Raw genomic sequence first — 23,775 nt, 5'->3', positions numbered from 1 at the left:
ATCTTAAAATACAGACTTCCACAAAGGCTGCAGGTTTTTTCTGTATCCCACCTATTGTCTGCTCCAGTCTCTCCAATATGGAAGAAGGGTGCTCAGGAAGAAGAGTTACTCAAAGAAGTTCTGTATGGTCATACTTCAACTCAGCTCCCTGTTACACAGCACTGGCTGCCAGCATTATTTAAGCCTAGATGACATGGCTCCGGCATGACCATTGTGGGAAGCCTTTCTTTTGAAAATAACATCACTGGCATAAAAATGGGTCCATTTTTCAAAAGCAGCAAATGATTTGAACTAATTATCATATTACCCAACACCGGTTCTGTTGTGCTGCTTTATGCTCTGCATTGTCTCCAGATAAGTCTTTCTGGACTTACAGTGTTAAATACAATAGTTTCTATCATTTAAAAGCACCTTAAGCTTATGTACAAGTACTACATCTAGACCACAGTAAGTCTGATCTAAATATCCAGGCGTGCAGGTATTCACAGGGTTTGAATTGCTCTAAAATGGAAACTAGATTTAAAATTAGTTCAGCTCAGAGGCGAACTAACATTAGATCAGCCTAGCTTAACCAAGACTAAAATAGGTTAACCCAACCTAATGAATGTCCATACATGTTCACAGCACAGCTCCAGGGCTAGGAAATCCTAGCACTCACCCCAGCCTTGTGGCTATGTTGTTTCTACCTTTCCAGACCCTAACTGGGCTGTTTTAGCTCCCTGACCACACCTGCCCCCATAATTAGGCAACCCCACTTGCCGACCCATGACCTACCAGCCCCCACTAGACCTTCCAGTGCCCCCCAATCCTGCCAGCCCCCTTGATCCTGCCAAGCGCTTCTTCCCCCCACCTCCTCCCACAAATGACTTATCTCAGGCTCCCCATGCTGCCTCCAGGCAGCAGCAAATGCCTGCATGCACCGCTCCCGATTTAGGTTTAGGAGGCTTAAAGCAAACAAACTAAACCTAAATAAGGTCCTACAAACACTTGTTTGCACCCTAAGTTTCCATGTGTGCAGAGGATATGAATTTCACACCAAAGGTACTGACATGCATAGCACAGTAGTCACTTTTCTCAACACAGATGCAACAAGAATATCTTGAGCCACATTTGCATGTCATAGCCAGAGGCATCATTTGCAGGTGACTGAGCAATAAATTAAATTGGTCAGAGTAGCTTATATGCAGCCCCCTCCATACATCCAAGTGACTGCTCCTTACTCACATCGCTGGAGGCATTTTCGACATTAACATAACAATTATTTTCCACCAGGTTTGGCATACCAAGGTTGTATAAAGATTTCTGGTACTCTCACATGGATTTAATACTTCACACTCTTTCCCCTAGTTAAAAGAGGACTAAAACTTGCAACTTCCAAAGCGTTGCTCCATAATTTTTTCTGAGTGAAACTGTAACCTCCTTTAACTACCTTGATATAAAAGGTTTCACAGTATTCTATTCATGATTTGCAAAGTTATTTTATATGGTAAAACAAGAAAGAATTGATCATATATAACCAACTGTGGTTGATGCAACAGACATAACCTTTGTGAATTAAGTAGCAGCTGGTGGACTGCTGTGGATCTGAGAATCAGTTGAAAGCAAAGAAAGTGGACCAAAAAAAACAGTAGGGCTAAGGAAATGAACTCAAATACATGATGAGTTTTCTATCTTCTTTCTGATCACGTTCTGATTATGTCTCATGTGCATATCATTTATGGTCAGTTTCTTCTCTTCCACTATTTTCAATCATCCCTAGTGATAGTGACCCTGTGATTGATTTCTGACCCACCATTAAATGTGATTGTATTTAATCAGTTTGCATAGTTCTATTTATTATATCGGATTATATTCCTCTTATATGCACTATTAGTAAAACAATTTCCATCGGTGTTTGGAAACTGTCTGTTCTCAGATGAACACTCCTAGTTGAGTATTCATCTGAAGAATAATTTGTTATCTGGTATACTTCAGGAAAAAAAAAAAAATCAGTCATTCAGTAACAGAGATGAAACAATTACTCTGTGCCTTTAGTAATCAGCCAGTCACAGCACCTAATGACTAGCAAATTAATGTTTCCATTTAACTATTCAACAAACACTTGAGAACAACAGCAACAGTTGCTGAAATTAAGTTCAAAAGCGATTTGCAAATGTGGGACAAAGTTCATCCTAGAACTTACTATAGGAGAATTAGAGGAGGAGAACTCTGCACATGGTAGTGACACAGTTATGAAGCTGTGGGATGTTAAAGTAGTCTTATCATTTAATTAATCACGCAATCTGCATTTGCTGGGGGTAAAACATTAAGAAATTTTCATATGACACTATGGTTGCAAGAAAGGACCTTAAGCATGGTAACAACATGTGTACGTAGTTGTAAGGTTATAATGCATTCTTGGGAATTGATCTAAACAGAATCAGCCAACTTCTGCCCTCAAATGTATTTGAACAATCTCAGGGACGCTAACAGTATAATGTAATGGCAAATTTAGCCTTTTCTTTTCATTCATGGATTGTCAGAAAATGAACGTATTGCTACAATGTGAGAGTAAAAAGATAACCTTGTATATCACTTATAACTTTTTGCAACATGAATATGTTTTGTCTGAGTTTGCTCAAGATATGTTTTAATACAGTATATCAGCAACACATCCAGTGCTGTTACTCTAGAGCTAAAGTTCAGTCATTATTTCCATTATAAACATTCACAGTGGTTTGGAATAAATTGTTGTAAAGTATATCAAGCTGTCAGTTGGATGCATTTTTTTTTTCCTCAGCGCAATTGCTTTAAATCATATAGGACACTTTTGTGGAGTGGCAGAAAATAAAAGTGTATGTTTCTCTAAAGTTTCAAACTTCCATTTTTGTCATGCTGCAGATAAAAAGCACCCTACTTTTGTAAAATAAATTAATCTTTAGGCATTTATCTAAGAAAGAAATGTTAGGTATTTAGGATTCAGCAGCAACAAACTGAAGATTGAGCAGATGATAAAGAATTGGTAACAATGCCCCCAAACTGGTAAAAACATGAAATTGCCAAGATGCCACAGCATAGTATTATTAAAAGTATGAGATTGAAACCATCAATAGATCTCTTGCACAAAGTCAAAGCTAGATTTATTTCACAGCAGATAAAAGTGACCAAGTAACTCAAACACAAAACACTACAATTTAGGTCTTGAATGTGCAAACCTTTACTTAATCCCTTTGAAGTCAATTGGACTGCCTGCGTATTTAAGGATGGCTTATATGGAAAAAGGATTGCCATTTAAGGCCCTTATAACCTTCACTTCCTGTGTAGTGCCGAGCTCTCATTAACATGCTCCACATCTTGTATAAACACATCCATAAAGAATATCAAAATTTAGCCTGTCAGAAGGAAAAGGAATTTCTGAGCTTAAACTTTTGCTCAGGGGGAAGGTACTGTTTGGCAAAACACTGAAGTCAGTGAGAGTTAGGTACTTAATTTAAAGTAAAGCACATGATTATAGTACCCAGCTGAGCAAGGATGAAAATACTTGCATGCCTAAACTTGTGCTTATTAACTTTTATAAAACAGGATAGAAATTAGTCTGACCCTATTAATCAGCTTGTCTACCTGTAGACTAACAAAATGTATATCCAGTCATACTTCCTATAATTTCACTGATTTAGCAGTCAATACTTGAGACAGTTAAAATACTCAGATAGCTCTGATTTCCTCAAAAAGTTTGGAAAAATTTTGTCAGATTTATTCGGAATTTTGTAATGCACACATATTCACAACTATAATAAAAAGCCATGTAATAATATGGGTCTTAGAAGATTTAGCTTTATCAAAATAATGAAGTAAAACCACTTAGGGTTTTTAAAGAGTTAACCTACATTAAATGAAGATACACAGTTTAATTTAAAATGGTCAAATATTATATTCAGGGTATTGCACTAAATGACCAATACCCGGAGGTCCCATTCAATCCTTTTATTTATTTGTTTGTTTGTTTTACAACTCTGTACATTCAAAGTCAAACAGGAATACCTTTGCTCTGATAGACCATTAGTGGATCTGTGAAAGAAATTCTTTGTCATTTCATTAACATTTTCAAGATAATGAAAAATGTTCCCATCCTAGAAGAGGAAGAAAAATTGCAGTGTAGAAAAATCTCATAATCCCAATTTTCAGAAAAACACCCAATTATAATTATAAATTTTCTGTTTGGATCCTTTGAAATGTTTCATTTAGATTTTAACTATTTAAAATTCTACTTTAATTAGCTAACATTTTTAACAAAAATCATTTAAATGTAGAAGACTATATTTTTAAGTAACAGTCTTTTTTGACAGTCATATTCTTTTTTTAAATATGCTGAGACAGAAGATCAATAAAACTGGTTGTTTCCTCTGAGAAAATTTTCAGTTTTCACAACTTGGCATTTTTCAACAAAAATACTTCACTGAAGAATTACTTACTAGTTCTAATCATTTTGTGTGTCCCAGGTTAGTGTTATTTTATATACGATATTATATGATGTAAATTCGGTTCCAGGATCTAGACATATCTGGCATGAACTCAGATAGCTATTAAAACATCAAGTCAATTGACCTTTGTGGATTTTCGGCTTAAAGTTGATGGTGTTTTAATAGTTTATTGTATGTTGTGCCTGTTATATTTCTATACAAGCCTTGTCATTAAAATTCATCTTTTTATATCTTTTATGGTCTTCTGGATAGCAAGGTGAGAAATGCATCCTATGTTGCAAAAGTATGCAATACTGATGATAAGGCAAAAATTTCAAGCACTCCTGCAAACCCTCCAATCACACAGCTTGCTTTCTTCACTCAGGTTCTGAAAGACCTCTTCATCAAAGCCCAAAGAAACCTATATACAATTTTAGACCTTTACACAACTTCTTTTTTTCTGAAGGGTTATGTCTTAAACCTCTGGGTCCTTCCAGCTTTCTTTCCTCCTGTTAGAACTTTTTCTTTAAGTTATCCTTCTACCCCTACAAAGCTCAAAAAGGGGAGAGTAGCAGCTTGTCTGCCTTCTCATAAGCTCTCTCTTTCTTACTCTGCTGGGAGCCACCACAGAAGGCCTGTTAGCTGACCTTGACTTCAAATACAAAAGACAAAAGGAAAAAGGATGAAACTAACTGAGCAAGAGAAAGAGTTGTACTAAACAGACAAAGAGACAGTGAAAGAGAAAAACCACAATGATTGACTAGTGGCTGAAGAAGAAAATGATGGTAAAATATTCAGCACAAAAAAACATTTTAACTCTATCTATGCAACATATCCCCCTGAAAAAAATAATTTTCCTGGTGTGATAGATTCACAATATGCCTTATGATATGTCAGGAAGCAATGCATTATAATATCCAAGTAAGCCAAGTTATTACAATTAAACAAAAAATAGAAACGTGATAAATTTTAATTGGCCAAAATGTTTGCCTTCTAAGAAAATCAGCGGTAATTCTAGTTCAACATAACTTACAGGTTTGGAGCAAACTGATCTTGAAAATAAAAGAAACGTTGAAGTTGTCAGTGTTATGAATAATGCTATTAGAAATGTTTTGTAACCAACTGACCTTACTGAACAGCATAGCTAACCCAGTAGTTCCTGGACACCATTTTCGCTTCTTGTTCTAGTCAGCAGTGGCAGCAACCCCTCGGAGTCAAGGATGACGTCCATCAGGCTTGATGGATCCTCAGATGATTGAGGAGCCCAATTCTGGATACACATCTTCTTCAGCAATGGGGGCATGTTGTTGCTCAGGGAAGTGGGATTCCCAGCCCTGAGTTGGTCTCCTTCTCCTTCCTCCACCACCACCATTCTGCCTCAGTATCGAGTTGTTGGGCCATAAACTGATGTGCTCCTTGGTGGACCATGTGGCACCACACTGAATGGTCAGCAGCTTGCTCCTCCCAGCCATTGGTGTCAATACCTTCGTGCTTAAGGGTTACTTTGAGTGTATCTTTATAACATTTCCTTTGGCCATCCTTTAAGCATTGGCCAACGGAAAGCTAGGAAAAGAGAATCTGGCAAGGGAGGCAGTTTTCAGATATCCAGAGGCAGTGGCCCATCCATCAGAGTTGATTTATCAAGAGCAAGGCTTTGATGCTGGTGGATGCAGCTTCATGGAGGATGCTTGCACTGGTCCAGTGGTCCTCCAATTTGATCCCCAGGATTTGACATATGTACCACTGGTGTAAGCTCTTGAGGTTCTTAATGTGGTGTTGGTAGACAGTCCAGGTTTCACTGCAGTAGAGGAGGGTGGTCAGCACGACAGCCTTGTAAAGCAGGACCTTCGTTGACTTCCAAAGGTCTCTATTTTTGAAGACACATTGTCACAGCTTGACGAAGGTGCCCCTGGCACAGCTGACCCAGTGCTGGACTTCTTCATTGATGGTAGCCCATTGGGAGAGGTGGCTGCTGAGATATGGAAAGTGCTCCATGTACTCCAGAGCCTCCCTGTCTATGTAGATAATGCGAGGGATGTTCAGCTGGCCTGGAGAGGGTTGTTAGAGAACCTTCATCTTGGTGACATTCAAAAACAAGCCGAGTCTCTTATACAAAGTGTTGAAAAAGATCTAAGGTCGCTTGCACATCCTGTGCAGAGTGAGCCATCAGGCAGCAATTGTCCTCAAACTGAAGGTCGTGGATGAGCTTGGTGGTGAGTTTTGTTTTTGCCTAGAAGCACCAATAATTCTTAGATGCTGTTTTTGCTCCTCCTTGTAGTAAGGATGTAGTATAAATACCAACTGGTAGATTAATATTTAGTATTTTCTGCAAAGCAAATTGGGTGCATTAGAGAAGATAGAAAAAACACAGCTTTATCCATAAGAACATGAAACAAAAATTAAAAACCAGTTATGACAGCAAGACTTAAGGGTGACAAATAGAAGAGAAGGAGTACAGGAGGGTTAAGACTTTTAGAACATTGGCTACTCAGTATAGGGATATACAGAACTAGGTGGCTCTGACTTTTTTTCCTTTTCCATTTTGACTGAAGCTATCTTCATTTCCAGAAGTAGAGATGATATCTCACTCTGGAGTTGCATGCCTATTCGGTTGTTGAGCCCACTCAAACTATATGTATTTGGGCATAGGCAGCATTGAGGATCTGAGCTATTTCTAGGGCTCTTGGGCACAATAGAAAACAATAACAACAAATGAAATTAGTCAGATACTTGGAGCTGAGATGAAAAGAAAAAAAATGATAAACATAGCCAGTGTAACTGATTTTAGGAAAGAACTGTGGGTAACACAATCCTTCAGCAAAGAGGGTTTTAAAAAGATTTAGTGTAAATGGTTTGGGGTGATTAATCAAAAGGTGGGCTGTTTGATCAAATAAAACTAGAACATTATTTAACTGGAATGCGCCATGAAGGGATACAATCCACAATTATATGTTAGAGAGCTTAACACATCTTTATTTCTCATCTCAGAATACTTCCAGAGACAACATTCGCAAAATACATACTTTATTGGATGAGGAAAGGAAGAACCATGCCCTTTAAAAAGAATATGGAAAAAGATGCTAAACAGTTAAGACCCATAACAAGTTTGCCTACCACTTGGAAGCTTCTGACTAGAATCATAGTTGAAAAATTGGTTGTGCATATTTAAATTAACTATGTTTACTCAAGAGCAGAAAGAATGCCAAAAAAAGTTAAATGCTAAAAAGAACCATCTGATTGTGAAAAATATATTGAAAGAAATCAGAAGAAATCAAAATAACCAAAAACATGTTGGTTATCTGATACTGTGTCAAACAGACATCATCAAAGTGCTAGATATTAAAGAACAGATATCATTGGTGAAATGTATACAACATGGTATGAAAGGTATGTGCTGCACTTGAAATACAGTGACAAAGTACTAGATTAGGCAAGACTGACCTAAGTACAGAGAGGGATTGCTTCAGGGAATTTTTTGTCAGCTTCACTCTGTTACTCCCCTATTTGCAATTTCTGCAATGCTGAGACATGCCAGGAAAGGCTGTTTAATGACTTTAAGGGAGAAGAACTATTGCACGTGTATTTTACACGTGCAATCTGAAACTATATATAGTGACACTGGGATTGAGAGGGTTTTCTTGAGGAGAAAGGTTTGTGAAGAAATAACGAAGACAACATGGAAAAAGAGTATTTTTTAAGATGAGTTGTACCTTGAGACTACATCGTCCCATTATGCAAATACAATTACGATGATAAACAGAGATGACATTCTGGTTATGCGATATTTCACTGACGTAATAAATTGGATGAAGACTTATCTAAGGAAAGCAGACAGAAGAACACAGAGAAAGTTAGCACTGTACAAATAGATGAGCATGAATTTAGATGTGTACAGACTGTATGTGGACAGGAAGGATGGAAGGGCAATGTTGAGAAATAGAAGGATGTTGTAAAATAGAAGCGTGTAATGATAGAAAACTTCATGAGAGAGTGGAGACAAAACTGATCAGATCTTGGATCGAGTTCCAAAACTAAAATGAGGAATATACTGCTAATGAACAAGCCATTAGAAAGATAAGATACGAGCAGTAAATACAAAAAGAAATACATTGAGAGGCTCTTAGGATGACAAGCAAAAGGAAGGTAGCAAGTTATAAGTGACTTGTCACAGAAGGACTTGTAAGCGAATGTGAGAGTTTAATTATGATAACACAGGAACAGGCTATTTATGCAATATACATTAAAGCAAAGCAAAGATAATAGGAAAGATATAGCTCTGGAATGTAGAATTCAGGGCAAGCCCCTGCCTCCTTATAAGTTATTTTATAAAACTCATGTACCAAATTGGCCAGAGATTAATATGAAGTACAGCATGACAAAACTGACTGGTTTGTGCAGTGGACTGTATGGAAGAAATTTTTGACTACAAGCAGGGAAGAAGTATTTCCAAGCTAGGGCAGACAAAATGGGAGAAAGTAGGAGTACCAAAACGTTATGAAAGGAAATGCTAGAAAACCAGATAAAATAAAAATGAGTGAATGCTTCATTTTGGACTTTTCTTATCCATTTGATATAATTAATAAATTTAAAAAGCAGAAAAACGATTGATGGATATGATCAATTACAGCAGGAACTGAAGTAAATCTGGGGCATGAGGAGTATATTCTGTGGTGTGTAAGGCTCTCATATAGCGGGTTCACAACAGCATGGCATAAATTGGAAGATACGTCAAATATAAGACAACATGTATTTCAAAACGCAACACTGAAAGGCACATCTAAAACCATGAGTAAGGTCATAACATTCTTAATTCAGTAATCCTTTGGGCAAAGTTAGACAAATATTAACAATCATGTTTCCTCCCCAAATCCTTGCTGGTAGTAGTGATATAACAAACATGATACATGATAAAAGTGCTCAGAATACGTATGGTTAGGCTAGATGAGAATCTCTCTTTAGTAGACTGGCAAAGAGCTAGTATGGAGTGTGTTAGCTGACAGAAATTCAGACATAGTATTCTGGAATTAAATGGGGTTTTTATCTTTCATTCTCCAGACTTTATTTGCATGGTTCTCTTAGAATATTTATAGCATTAATGCATTATTGATTAAGCAATATGTAATAAAAAGGGTTTTCTGTTGGCTATATGAGATTCAATATGGGACCTCAGGGAAAGAAAGATCTCTTTCAGCTAACACCACACACATTCATTTTTGTAGTTTTGTCTTGTCATGTTCCTTAAAGGTCATTGCCTTATGACTTGATCCTAATATATTGTATAGTATAGAAATACTGTTGAAAAATTTCAGAAGGAACAATTGCTGTGAGTATAAGTCCTGAGGGAAATGCAAAGAGGTTTGCTTCAGTGAGAATTGTATACCTGTATGTAGAATTATCCAAGAAGTATCCAAATTCTTCCCAACAATGCCTATTACACTGAAACTGAAGTCCAGAAGACTGGCAGGGTACAGTAGATCCTGACCCCAAATCCACTGAAATCAGGGGGAATCTTGATTCAAATTTATAGTTGCATTTAAAAATTCCATTCATGTTGTCCTGTTAGGGCTCTTTAATGAAGATTAATAGAGAACATTAATAGAGAAGATATTCATAGCCTAAAATCAATGCATGTATATAAAAGTTAGGATGAAAAAAGTTGTAAAATATAGCTATTTAGTTCAAGTTTCCTAAGCTCCTTGAATTCTGACCTTCTAAATTACATGTAACCATCTGTTCTCAGCATCTATATATTTCTTGAGATGAGGGAATAGGAGTGCAGAGCATGAATTTCCTAAGGGCTAGATTCTTGGGGGAAGCATAACTAGAGAAGCATGACCAATAATTTCCCAGCCTCAAAATCTCTAGAGTTATCAGCAAAGATAGTGAGGAGAAGATTTATGATGTGGAGGACACAGCTGATTAGAAAATTCACTTTAAATGGATGCTAAAACAGGAAGCGAAAAATCTTGGCTAGGACTCAAAATTTAAATAGAGCATAACAGCCTGTTATTGTATTATTTCAGAAAGAAGTAAAGGAAAGTAATCAAGAATACTTGTACACAACTTATTGTAGTAAAGAAAAATTGAGGGATTGTAATTTAGACTTTGGAGTCCAGAAGTTTTATGTTCTAAAACAATAATAAATATATAGAAACAACAATATTAAAGAAGGCTTAGAAAGCTATTTAAAAGCAATTTGAATTAAATAGTATATTAGAGAGCATTTGACCAGCTCTGCAAAATTTCATAATATTGTAGAATTAACTATAATAATAGAATAAATTGGAAAGGAAAACTCTTGCAAATCACAATTATTACATTTTATTTTTTTTAAATCCATTCGCAGATCTGTGGGAACTCTAAAAGAATTCTCACTAGGAAACAAACATACTATAATTTATATTTCCTTCAGACTTATGCAGACTCCCTTAGCTAACATTGTACTTCTCTAATGGTCCCCACAGTATTACAGGTTATATAGGCTTCTCCCTTTATCTAGGTATTATGATATTCTTTACTATCCCAGGCTCCAACAACACTAGGCAAAGTTACCTTCCAGTAGAAAAAACTTGTATAAGATACCTCTTTTATTTTTCATTTACACAATACAGCAGATAGGCATGGCACATTACAAATAAATTATGAGACAGGTTTCCATTCCCCAAAAATTCCTATCTAGGGTTCTAATCCTACAAATACTTATGCATGAGTGTAGTGCATAATCCCTCGCAGGAATGAAGGTTTGATTGCACATCAAATGAAAAACAGGAGTGGATGATAATAAATAAAGGGAGGGAGATGCAATGGGTGCAATGAGAGAGAACTTAAATTCACTGGAAAACACTTTATAGTGGATAATACATATTATCATTCAGCAGTTGTGCAGCAAGATGACTAGAACTGCTTGTTTGAATTGCATGAGAAAGTAACAATGTAAAAAAAAACTAAGTGTAATAAATTGACTAAGAAAAACAAACATATTTCATATTACAGATAAAATCAGATAAAATCATAAATATTTTGCATTTCTATAGCAACTTCTATGGCTTATTAATAGGGCTGTGTTAAATTTCACTGGCCATTTCATTTTGATGCTGTTTTAATTAATTTCAAGATCAAAACAGCAAAATTGGAATGAAATAACAGCCATCAAAATACCCTCAAAACAAAACAAGGCTAGTTGAAATCTTTCAAAAATTGAAACGTTTCGATGATAGGCTGGAGATGGCAAGACAGTCCAGCTGGGCTGACTTCCCATACCCAGTGCCAGATCCAGCAGGGGATTGCGCTGGGGTCTGGAGAACAGCCCAGCTGGGCTGCTTTCCCTTCCCCCATGCTAGATCGTGCCGGGGGTGGCAAGGCAGCCCAGCTAAGTGGGCTGCTTCCCCATCCCTAGTGCTAGATTGCGCCGGGGTGGTGAGGCAGCTCAGGGATGCCTCACCACCCCTGGCACGTTCTAGCATTGGGGATGGGAAAGCAGCCCAACTGGGCTGACTCCTGGACCCCAGCATGATCTAGCGCTGGGGATGGGAAGTCAGCCAGGCTGGGCTGACTTCCCATCCCTAGCAAAACATCAAAACAGTGTCAAAACAGCCTTTCTGTTTCAATGGAATGGAATGGAACAGCTGTTTTGAATCGAAATGTAATTCGAAATGGAACGCTGTTCCATCAAACCATCAAAACTCAAGGTGAAACAGAACAGTGCCGTTTCACACAGCCCTACTTATTAATGATAAGTAACTACGTTTATAGAGATAAAATATTGCAAAAATAACTTTCCAGACAAGAAGCTGAGATATGGGGATGGTTGGGCAACTTTCCCAATATTACAAAGGATGACTAGCAGTGTTAGGAACAGAAGTTAACGTGCATCAGTCCTATAGGTTAAGCAGAAAATAATTATTTTTTTCCACAGTAAAGACTTAATAAGTCTTGCATCTCCACTGCCTTCTATTTTGTACATCCATTTAACTTGTTGAAAGTAAAGTGTAAAATGCCACTAATGTATAACTCTCTACCAAGCATCATCTTTGCATAAATTTATTTAGCAGCTTAAGATGCAAGGTAATGGGTAATCAAGTCCTATCACAAGAGACCCAGAAAAGGATTTATATTTTAGCTGTGAAATAATTTATTTTTTTTCTAAAATAAATATAAATATAAATAATAAAATAGGTCCCCATGAGTCATACAAACTGAAGAACAACATGGAGATTGTTTGAGTTATCAAGTCTACCACATGGTTTAAGGGACATGTTCATCAAAGGTGATTTAGGGCCTTGTTACATGGTGCAAATTAAGCTTCTAAAATGCTGATTGTTCTTAGTGTTAGTTTGAGTTTACAGCAGTCACACATTCAATCTGAATAACTTCTGACTGTCTTGACCTGCACAGCTGCACCTTGCCACTAGAGGGCTGGCAGGAAGAGGCTTGACTAGGAACTATAGCTGAGTTATCCACATAGAACAAGAGGGCTGGGGGAAGGGACACTGCCACCTAGGGGCATGTATAGATGAAATGAGGGGCAAGTGTACATGACACTTTAAAGCGGGTTAAGTGCTTTTGCACCATTTTAATGGTGTTGGTGTTTGCACATGTCGGCATCATATTGCGTGTTAATTCCAGCCACGTTAGCACATTCAGTGACATAATGCACCTTAAATGACTTTGGGGCACAGCAAACTAAAACACCTCCAAGGACTTGTAGTTTGCTGCCCTACAGCTGCGAAGCGAAGCACCAGGCTCTGTGCACCTCAAGGACTATGCAGGCAGGCCATGTAGGCAGCCATGTAGGCAGCCTGGCAGCAGCCTGGGAAGGCAGGCTCCAATGAAGAAAAAAAAGCAGCAGCAAGTCTGATTTTTTTTCCCTTCCCCTGGAGCCTGTCTGCCTGCATGAGCTGTGCGGGGAACCAGTCCTTCTCTCCATGGCTGCGGTGCCCCCTGGGACTGCCCGAGCCAGGTGCCACCTGAAGTGGGCCACCACTGTCACAGAGGAAAGCACCAGTTCCCCCTCCTGCCCCTGCAGCCCAGGGACCACTCCACCCACCAGCAGCTCACCCTCCCCTCCCCTCCATCAGAAAGGCAGGTAAGACACAGGTGTACATGACACAGGGGTTTACTTTGCCCTAAATTGAAACAGTGTTTTTAAAAACCCACCACTTCAATTTAGGGCCCCCATTTCATCTACACGTGCCCCAAGATGCTAGAGCATGGATACTTAGGCAGCTTCTCTGAGGAGAGGCCACACATTCATGGAGTATGAGTTGGGTAACACAAATCAGAGATAAACCTGCCCTGGAGTGGTGTAACTTTAAGGTGCCTAAAGGGTGCCTAAAACTAGTTTATACATCTTCATGTATACACAGTCCAGGAGTTAAGAATTCCCTGAGCTTCCTAAAATTAATAACAAATTATAATAATGTAACAAATACCTTAGAATATTCTCTTCTGCTTTATTCCTCTTTTCCTTTATATAACCCTTCTACCAGACATTGGAGGAAGTAACAAGAGTCGGGTTCAAATTTAGGGGTTTAACAGCAACTTTCTAAATCTGACTCAAGTCCCCATCCAGAAACCTGGGAAAATAAATGTTAAATGGGTGTTTCAACATGAATAAACTTCCCCACCTATAAGCAATATTAAAATAAAACAGGGTTTACTTCAGAGGAAAAGTAGAGCAAACACAGGTAAAGATGACCTTAACTATTAAACCTTAACTGAAACCCAGCCAGTTAAGAATCTAAATCACTGGCAAAGTGACCCAGGGGACTTAATACGTAGCCTACCCTGTTCAGAAAGGAGACTCATCCAGGGCTGCCATCTGGGGGCTCTACCAGCTACCAAGTGCTGGGTAGGGAGGCCCACCCCAAAGGCCCTACTACTTCTCACTGTCAGGCGTTGCCACTCTGCTTTTGGGGCTTTGCCACCTACGCTAGCTAAACGAACCAGTGCTGGGTAGGGAGACCTGCACCAGAGTTGCTGCCTCTCTAATGTTGGGAACATTGTGCTGGCCTCTGAGGACCTCATTTCCCATCCACCCCAAGTTTCAGAGATATTCAGATGCACTTACAAACTGATGACTTGCCTTTCTCCCTTAGCTAGTCCAGTCATCAGAATTTTCCTTCTTTTCATAGACTTTATTTCCTGATAGTGTTCATTGACTTCATTACCTGGTATTCTGCAAGCAGAAAAATTAGGTCCCTGAAGAGCTTGCTGAAGAAATGGTTTCAGGTGAAAGGATCAAGGCTCAGAGCACATAGGGTAAATCTTCCAAATGCATCAGCTTTTATTTCTCTTTCCAACAATCATATTCAGCTCAAAAAAGACCTTTTTTAGCTTCAATAGATGCATTGTGTCAACTAGTTAAGCTATCAGTAGCAATGGAAGGAGCTAGCAGAATTTTGAAATTTATATTCTTTTCCCTGAACTCTTCACACACAATTGCTAGTGACAATTAGTAGTGGACAACAAATGAATAGCACACAAACAATCACAGAATAAGTTCTACAAGACCTATCAAGACACCAACACCGGCTAGGATCACTGTTCATGAAAATTCCTCACTCAGGTCTTTAGGCATGCAGAAAATTCAAAAGCTACTGGAGAAAAGCATCAGCAATTGTTAATGCATTTTTTGTCTTTCCAGCTAGGATCATATTTTATCCATAAATGCAGTTCTTTGTACATTAAATGTTAGTATTTTTGAACAAGTAATAGACAAAACATGATGATCCCATAATCAGTTATTTTCTTTCCAGAATTATGTGACACTTCATATAAGCACCATTGGTATTTCCAGAGATGATGTTGTACTTTTCATGCTACAAGGGATGATACAAAGAAGAAATGTGCAGAAATTAACAAAAGGAAAATACAGCCTGAATAACATGGAAAACTTCCCTATCTTTTCAGTGAAGTGCAATATACTTTAGAATAACCTTCTTGGAAAAGAGATTAAAACACTTTAAAGTAGACTGGACAGAGCATTAGACAATATGCCATACAAAACAAATCCTAAAGTGTCAGGGGATGAACTAGGTGACCCAGAAAGCCTTATCCATCTCTAATGTCTGATTCTACTAACTGAACAATGTGGGGTGTGAATATCAAAGAAAATTGCTTTAGGGGAAGTTGGGCTACGTACTCGCTTTTTTATCTCCAGGGATGTTGTTACAAGATGAAAAACACCTCCTGGAGCTGCCATAATGGTAGAGTGTGTGTGTGTGTGTGTAAACTTATTTGGGGAGAAAATCCAATCTACTTGAGATGTTTAAGATAGAAAAATACAATGTAATAAAATAGGGTTTTAGCAGATGGAAATGGCTTCTATGTAGCAAAAGATGAGTAGGAATCTATGACAAGCAATCTCTCTTTGTTTAAGGATTAATTGCCACCTTTCAGTGATATGGAATTTCCATCAGTAGGAAGCTTGAAGAGAGACATTTCTTGAAAGGGAGCATTATCCTTGTGATATCCCATTGGTCACATGTAGCAGAAAGGTAATTGAACATTTTCTGAAGCGAGAAGGAACCTCTGGTACAGTGCTGCTAATATCAGCTCTTTTATATATCAGTTTTTCATTTCAGTTAAAATATTGTGTTGTTGGCACACATGGACATTTATTATGCTCAGAATATCAAAATGAGTACAATTTTGAGAGGTTTCTAAATCTGCTCTAGGAAATCTTTAGAAGACAAAGATGTGACAATTGGGCATTTCTTTTTTTCTAACAATCAAAAATAGCTGTAGTCAATGTGAGAAAAATGCACCCACCCCAAAATATGGAATAGCACAAAAGTGAAGTGGCAAAATGTGAAATGTCAGGAATCACTAAAAAGGTAGATGACTTTCTTTTTTCTTACCAGAGCACACTGGTTTCTATAAGAGGCTACTAACTGCTTCAGAAGTGCCATGGTGGTGTTTTAATTGGCAAACATTTCCACCAACTATATAGCATAGAATAAATGACACATGTAGAATAAGAGTGCAAACTGTGTCCCTGCCAAGAATGATTTTCAAAGTTCTTACAGTCAGCTTAGTCCATTCTCTTAACGAGGATAGAGTTAAAGGAGCTCTGAGTACCTTTGAAGCTTCTAGCCATTCTCTTCTTCTTTTTCATATTTTATATTTTCCAGAATGTCCTTTTTGGTATCTAAATGTTCTGCTTCTCTACAGTGGCACCCCTTCAATTTTTAGGAAGCGATTATTCCATTGCAGTACAAGCCTTTGTTGGGAATGCTGCATGACGCTCCAGCATTATCTTAGGCTCAAACTGTGCATGGTTCCTTCCCTTCTGAGCAGTCTACTAGATGCAAAGGTCCTGTCAGCATTTGGGGCAATGTAGCCTGCTCCTCTGAAGCAGATGTGGCAAAGGCAGGTCCCTGTATTTTCCCCAACTTTGTCATCATCAGGATTCTTGTGATGGTGTGAACTGGCTAGCCCCTGACAAGGATGGAGTTAACGAGAACTACTAGGTTGGGTTGGGCTGTGTTGGCCCCAATCCAGTATGCTTGCAGCCAGTGCCAGGCCTCCAGGACTGGTATCAAAGGGGGAAGTCAGGATCATAGTGGAGCAGAATCACAGTGCTGACTGAGCCTGGGTCTTGGTCAGACATCCTCTAAGGGGTAATCCCTATGGATTCCCATGTCAATGAAGGTGCCTGGGTAGACTGCAGTTCAGGGACTAAGGAGCTTCTCTGGTGCCCTGTTGTAATCCTTGAGGTCAACCCCATAATATTCATACTATACTCTTGTGCACATTGGAAGAACCCAGAAAGGTTTATGCCTCTCACTATGTGTGCACCAGTAAAAATTACTAGACTCAAGTGGTCCCTTAGAAGCTAGGTATTCCAGGGAGGGGGTGTTGTGAAGAGGTGAGAGAAAACCTTTCTGAGCCTGCAGCCGGAAAGGGAAGAAACTTGCCAACCCAGCCGGAGTCAACAACAGCGAGAGACCAGCAGCTGCCACAGGAGCTGTGCTTTATCAGCACCTGCTCCATCAATATTGGCCCCACCCGGGGCACTGCCAGTATTTCTGGCCTGCTGCCAGGGCTGGAAGGAAGAGAGGATGGACGCCAGATGACAACACAGCCCTGGGAAGGACAGGACACTGGCGGGGACACTGTGGTTGGAGGGAAGCAGGTGGAGCTTCCCTTTGGGAACCTAGAGGAGCTCTGATAATTTGTACCCTGCAGTAGAGCCTGAAGCAGTGGGAACTGAAGGAAGAACTGATGAGGAGACATGCTGGGAGAACAGGTGGTCTCAGGAGCCAGCAACACTCCCAAACCAGGTCTTTTTATTTCAGTTACTTTTGTTTTGTTTTGTTGGTGCGCAGCCTGAGAGGCTGGGCTACTGCCACCTGAAAGAGGGGGAAAAGAAAGAGGCAGCACCAACCCCATGCTGGAGACACATTGGTGAGTGAACCAACTCCACTACTCGCAAGGGGGCGAGTTGATGAGGATGGGTATACGGGCCCATTGCACCTGAGGATTTGGCCGGTGTTGCATGAATCTTGATGATGGACACCGAAGCATCTAAAGGCTGAGAAATGCACAAGCTGCAGGCAAAAGGGACTGAGAAGGCTCATATATTCCTTTTTAGGTTTCTCTTATGGGTAGGGGCTGGGCATGGAGGAATGGCCTGCAGCCCTGAGGTTTAACTTACCTTGTGGTTAGTAGCCACAGCCTGCAGTCACAATAGCCCTAGAGACAAAGACTTACCTGAGTTCTGTTTCCCTGTTTTGTGTTTTCATTTCTCTCTCATTTATCAAGCCATGACTAAACAGTCTTCAGGGTGACCCAGCTGCTGCCTACTTAAGTCAGGCTCAGGACACACATGGGCCCACAAGAGTAAAGAAGAGGAGGTTACCAATTGAGAGCTGAGGGCACAGCAAACACTGTAGCAACAGGATGGTACTAAGATGGGGTGTAGGAGAGGTAGGAGCCCAAAGAAGAACTAGACCCAGAACATCCGGGACTGCATGCAGCAAAACAGACCACCTCCTGACAGAAAGATATTCAACACCAAGAGGTGGTGGGTGAGCATCGTGTGACCTTCACTGAGTGTTAGACTTGGGTGAGTCCACGTCCTCACAGCTCAGTCTCATAGGGCACATAGCTGTTGGGCCACGTGTCCCTATCCTGTACTGCACTGGCGAGTGTATGGAAATAGAGGGGATGGTGCAGATGCAGAGGTAAAGCTACCTAGCAAGCCACAAGAAAGCTAAGTTTAAACATGATCCCTTAAAAAAAAAAAAAAAAAAAAAAAAAAAAAAAAAGTTTGCATTGCAGGGTCAGCTGATTTCATATTCCTCTTAGAAACATTCCCATGCAGACAAGACCCTGTAAAGAGTTGACCAATGAGCACAGGTACTGTTAAGCATGAAGACCTGAAACAACAAATTACCTAATTTCCTCCTGGTGTTTTTTCAGATGGGAACCTTCTCCCTCCCCTTCTCATTTCTTGTTTCCCCTATAAAGTCTACTGTTATCCCCAACATCCTTACTCTTTTTTTGCCCTACCTCTTACTATTAGTACCTGCTCTCTGCTGTAGACCTTTCAAGGAAGTCTCAAAATCAGCTTCATATATTTTAAAGCTCTTTATATCAGGAAGCTAACAACACCTTTTTTTCAGATCTTAAAAGAAAATAAATGTTGTACTAGCATCAAAATAGGTTTTGTATTAGGTGTGTCACCAATCATGTAAGTGTCTTTATATAGGTATGGCCATTCATTTTCCATGTGTATTCAACAGATATTTCCAGCTGAGACTCTACCCTAATGAAAAATAAAACTGGATGTGATGGGGTTTGTGGCATAGGCACCTATCAGCTAAGAACTGGAATGAGACCACAAAACTCATTTCACATAAGCTACTGAACAGCAGTCATATTATAATGATTTTCACATGTGCTAAGAGCCTTAGCTTCAGATATTGAATTTAATAGTCCCGTATGAAGATATGTAATCAATTTTTAAGCTCAGAAATTTAATATCTCCCTGTGTGGGAGTAAATTTCCTGTGTGGCAAAGAATGTGAGGATGGAATCTGCTGCCCGTATTCCAAGTTCTCCGCTGTCATTCTGTGGCCCAGTATATTGAGTTTTATTCGTGCCTAAAGTGCACCAAAGTCTGAAACTTAATGAGTTTTACTACCTTGTTGACTGAGACCTTGAATTTTTAATGAACAGAGTCTTAAATATAAATGTTATAATTATAGGCTGATAAATATTTATAAAATAATAGGATATTAATGGAAAATCTTTAAAATATATTTAAACCATGCTCTTAAGACTGGACAAATAATTAGGTGCTCCAAAATAATCAATGTGACTAAAATTTGTTTATATAGATAGTGGCACATCATTTAATCCTAGAGCTTTCATAAGTGAAAAGCAATTCTGTAAAGGTACCTGAGGCCTCCTAATGTGAGTTCAGTGATGGTAAAGTTCTTCCAATGCTTCTGCATTAAACATTATTTCAATAATATTAAAATATTATCCTTTGTTTTTGAAGATGGAGTAATGGAGCAATAATTCTCTGTTAAGTAGTAGACTATATATTAGGAGTAACAACTCAATAAAATAATAACCAATACATCCCTCAGTAATGGAAGTTAAAGACTGGCTTGTTTATTAAATGGGCCAAAATGAATCTACTCTAAACTTTCATTGTAGTAGCCAGCAATAATGCCATTATACATAATATTTTCCATCACAATTAATTGTTGCTATGCATTGTACTTGGGAACATCATTGTGTTCTGGTTATTTGGTTTACGTTCTATACCACAGTGGAAGTTTCTGGACAAACTGAGTACTCTGCTGCAGTTAGGCAATCTCACTTCATTTCTCACTACTTTTAGAGAAAGGTTTAAAAAAAAATTCTCAGCATCTACATTTGGGTCACATGTTCAAAAGAGCTCAGCTCCTATCTTGTCTAATTTATTCAGATTCTTACACTGTAGAATCCTCATTGTGAAATTTGAAACAAATTTAAAAAGTGTGTTGGCATGGGATCTTTTGAAAATCGGGTTATGTTAATGAAGTGTCTAAATTCTATTCAGTCTCTATACTGACCTCATCAATGTAGTATCAGCATGCCCTTCAGTACAGCATTAAGCAAAGTGCATAATAGAGGTGTGCGAAGCAGGCAGTATTCAATTCGGATTTGGCCCGATTCAGGGGACAGTGATTTGATACGCTGATTCGGATCACTGTCTCAATTCAATTCAGCCAAATCTGAATCTGAAGATTCTATTCTGATTCAGAGAGATTCAATGATTCAGCCACAGACAGCTTTATCGGTTTTTTCTACGTACCTTGAGGTACCAGGAGCGGCTCATGAATGCTGAGATGGTGGGGCGGATGGAGCATCCCACAGGAGCACAGGGGAGTCCCCTGTGTGCTCCATGGGGGACTCAGAAGTGGACTAGAAGTACTTCTGGACCACTTCTGGGTCCTCCACCAAGTGCATAGGGCTCCTCCCCCCCCCACCACTCCCATGGGACCTTCCATCTGCCCGACCATCTCAGCATTCATGAGCTGCTCCTGGTACCTCAAGGTACGTAGAAAAAAACCTATAAAGCTGTGTCTATGGCTGAACCATTGAATCTCTCTGAATCAAATCAGAGGCTTCCGATTCAATTCAGAGAGATTAATAGGTCTCCTGATTCGATTCAGATTTGGAGATTTGCCTGCCAAAATCGGGCCAAATCTCCTGCAAATCAAATCAGCAACCAAAGCTTCACCCAGCCCTAGTGCATAACTGTTATAATTCATTCTCTCTCATCCTCTCCACAGAAAAAAAATTGTATATGTGTTATGTACAAATTTGTTTCGTTAAGATATTTTATTCCTATCTGTTTGCTTAATTCAATATGTGCAAGCTGCTATATTAGAAGGCCAGGTCAAATACTGTACAGGTTTCCCTCACCAACTACACTTTTGCCAACCATGGTTTTGAGTGTCTACACTTAATATTCTATATACCATTTTGGCTACCACAGTATAGAGTTTTGAATAATCATGGTTTTCCATGGCCATGCATCAGCCCACCACCTGCCATTTTCCCCATAAGCCTTGTCTTACCAACCACGGTTTTGCCAGCCATGGGAAATTTCAGGAACCTAACCCCAGTGGTTGGTAAGGGAAACCTGTACCTTGGTCTCAGAGGAAAAACTAATACGATGTGCTGTCAAGTTAGTTCCCATGACAGTTTGTTCTGCAGTCCCAGGAAAAGCTGAATAATTTATTCTTGTGGCAGAAAGTTTCCTTGTTTGCCATCAGAGTTGCTAATAGAGTGAGAGATTTCTTTAATAGATGTATAAATGGATACTGCTATATGCCAAAAAGTTGGGCTAGAAACAAAACTTTGCATTTTAATTTTTTCCTTTCCAGTTTGGAACAAAATATTGAAATCACATCATCTTGATGGATTTTTTAAAAATCTGTTTTGGAAAAACTGAAATGGAATAGTTTGGATATTTCCATCCTGCTTCCCCCACTCCACTGCAGCCCAATTTGTGAATTGCTGCAGAGCTGGGCATCCAGGGCTTCTAGGCTTTCAGTCCCTGGCAACCTGCCTGAAGAGGAGGGAGGGTCAGAAGTGGAGTTCCCTGAATGTCTGGCCTTCAGAGCAGCCTGCGGGGGAGCCAGGGAGGTAGGTGAACTGGAAGAAATGCCCTTCTTGTTTCTGTCAAAATCAGCATATTTTGCAGTACTATTTGAGTCTTGACAAATCAGCAGTTTTCAACAGAAACATGTTTCACCAGAAATTTTCCTACAAGCTACACTGCTGTGCTACTTAAAAAATCTGGACTTTAATTTCTGTGGAATCCTTCTGTATTTCATTTTATAAGAAGTTTAAAAGAAAATAAGATTTTAAACTGTACCAGATTTTATGTTTCCAGAAATTGATTAATGAAACACAACTAGTCTTTTTCCTTTGACTGAAATAAAACACACTTCTCACAATAAGTGCAAATTAAATATCAAACACAATACATTTTTCTGTTTTGTGAAGTCTTGCAGTGAAATGTAAGGAAGGGGGTTTTGATGGACTTAGTACTTTCAGTTTTTGAATCTACCCATATTCTCATGGTATTATGTATTACTGAGACCTACAATGGGAATTTTAAAGCCAGTTACTCAAGGCCTTCAAATGGAATATGAAATCAAAGATATGAAACTTGAAGGGCATTTACATAGGGCTTATGTTTAAGGAAGCACTGTGTATTTAATTGCACGTCATAAACTGGATGTGTGATCAGAGGCTCTTCAACATTTTAAGAGTTGCATCATATTATGGTTGATTCAGTCAAACCATCTTGAAAAGTACAGTGGATCATATACTGAGAATGGGCACTAAGCCACCTTTTAACAGCATGCAAGGCTTGCTCCATTCTAGTGCTAGCCCTGCTTTCCTGGCCAGAGGGGGAAGAAAATTGAGTTTTTGCCTGCTGATTTTAGACTCTACCACTCTTTCACGTGGTAATTCTGAAGCTGCAAGGTACTGAGCATACTCTGCTCAGATTCAAGCCAAAGGGATTTGAGAACACAAAGAATTTCAGTAAAGGTACTAAAAACCGTGGGATTAGACTCTCAGGAATAGCAGTGTTTAGTATTTAACAGTCTGACCACCATGCTGGAGGAAAAGGAAAATGCCATTTCACCTGTTCTTCTAGGCATAGGCACAGCCAGAAGCCCAATTTTCCAGGTAGTTTGAATTTTACTGCCTATACCTTTTGGAGAAAAAGATTTGGACTGCCTGTTAGCACTGTCCCTGTTGGAATCTGCTGTGAATCTTTCTGTATTCTTCAGTAGAGAGATATGGAGGTCAGGTGTCCAGCTGTGATGTCACGTTCCTTTACAATTCCTAAGAATGAAAAGTTTTACCATTAGGTATCATTACTTTTTATGCAATGATGAACTTGTTTCTTAGGCAGTAAACTGAAGGAAACTTGGAAGAATCACTTTTTGCTCTTCAAAATTGTTCATTATGTAAAAAATGAAAGTATGCTAGTGCTAACAAAGGAAGTCCCTGTACCATCAAAGGCACCATTTTCCCCACCAGCCGGGAGATTTTATTTACAACAGGCTATAAGTGCTAAACTCAGAACTGGATTTAGTAAAGGTCATGCATTTCAGTGAAAACCACAGCTGAGAGCACAACTGTCATTCCATCTTAAAAGTCACATGAAACTCATAATAAAATATAGGGATAGGTGACTTAAAAGTTGTGTCAGAATCAATTGATAGCTATGTATGAACTTGTTTGATTTTAAATGTAAAAGCAAATGTGATAAATGACCCCAATAACCAAAAATCATAGAAATCATCATA

This window comes from Alligator mississippiensis, chromosome 7 (assembly GCF_030867095.1).
Source record: "Alligator mississippiensis isolate rAllMis1 chromosome 7, rAllMis1, whole genome shotgun sequence".
Classification (NCBI taxonomy): Eukaryota; Metazoa; Chordata; order Crocodylia; family Alligatoridae; genus Alligator; species Alligator mississippiensis.
This window is presented reverse-complemented; position numbering follows the sequence as displayed.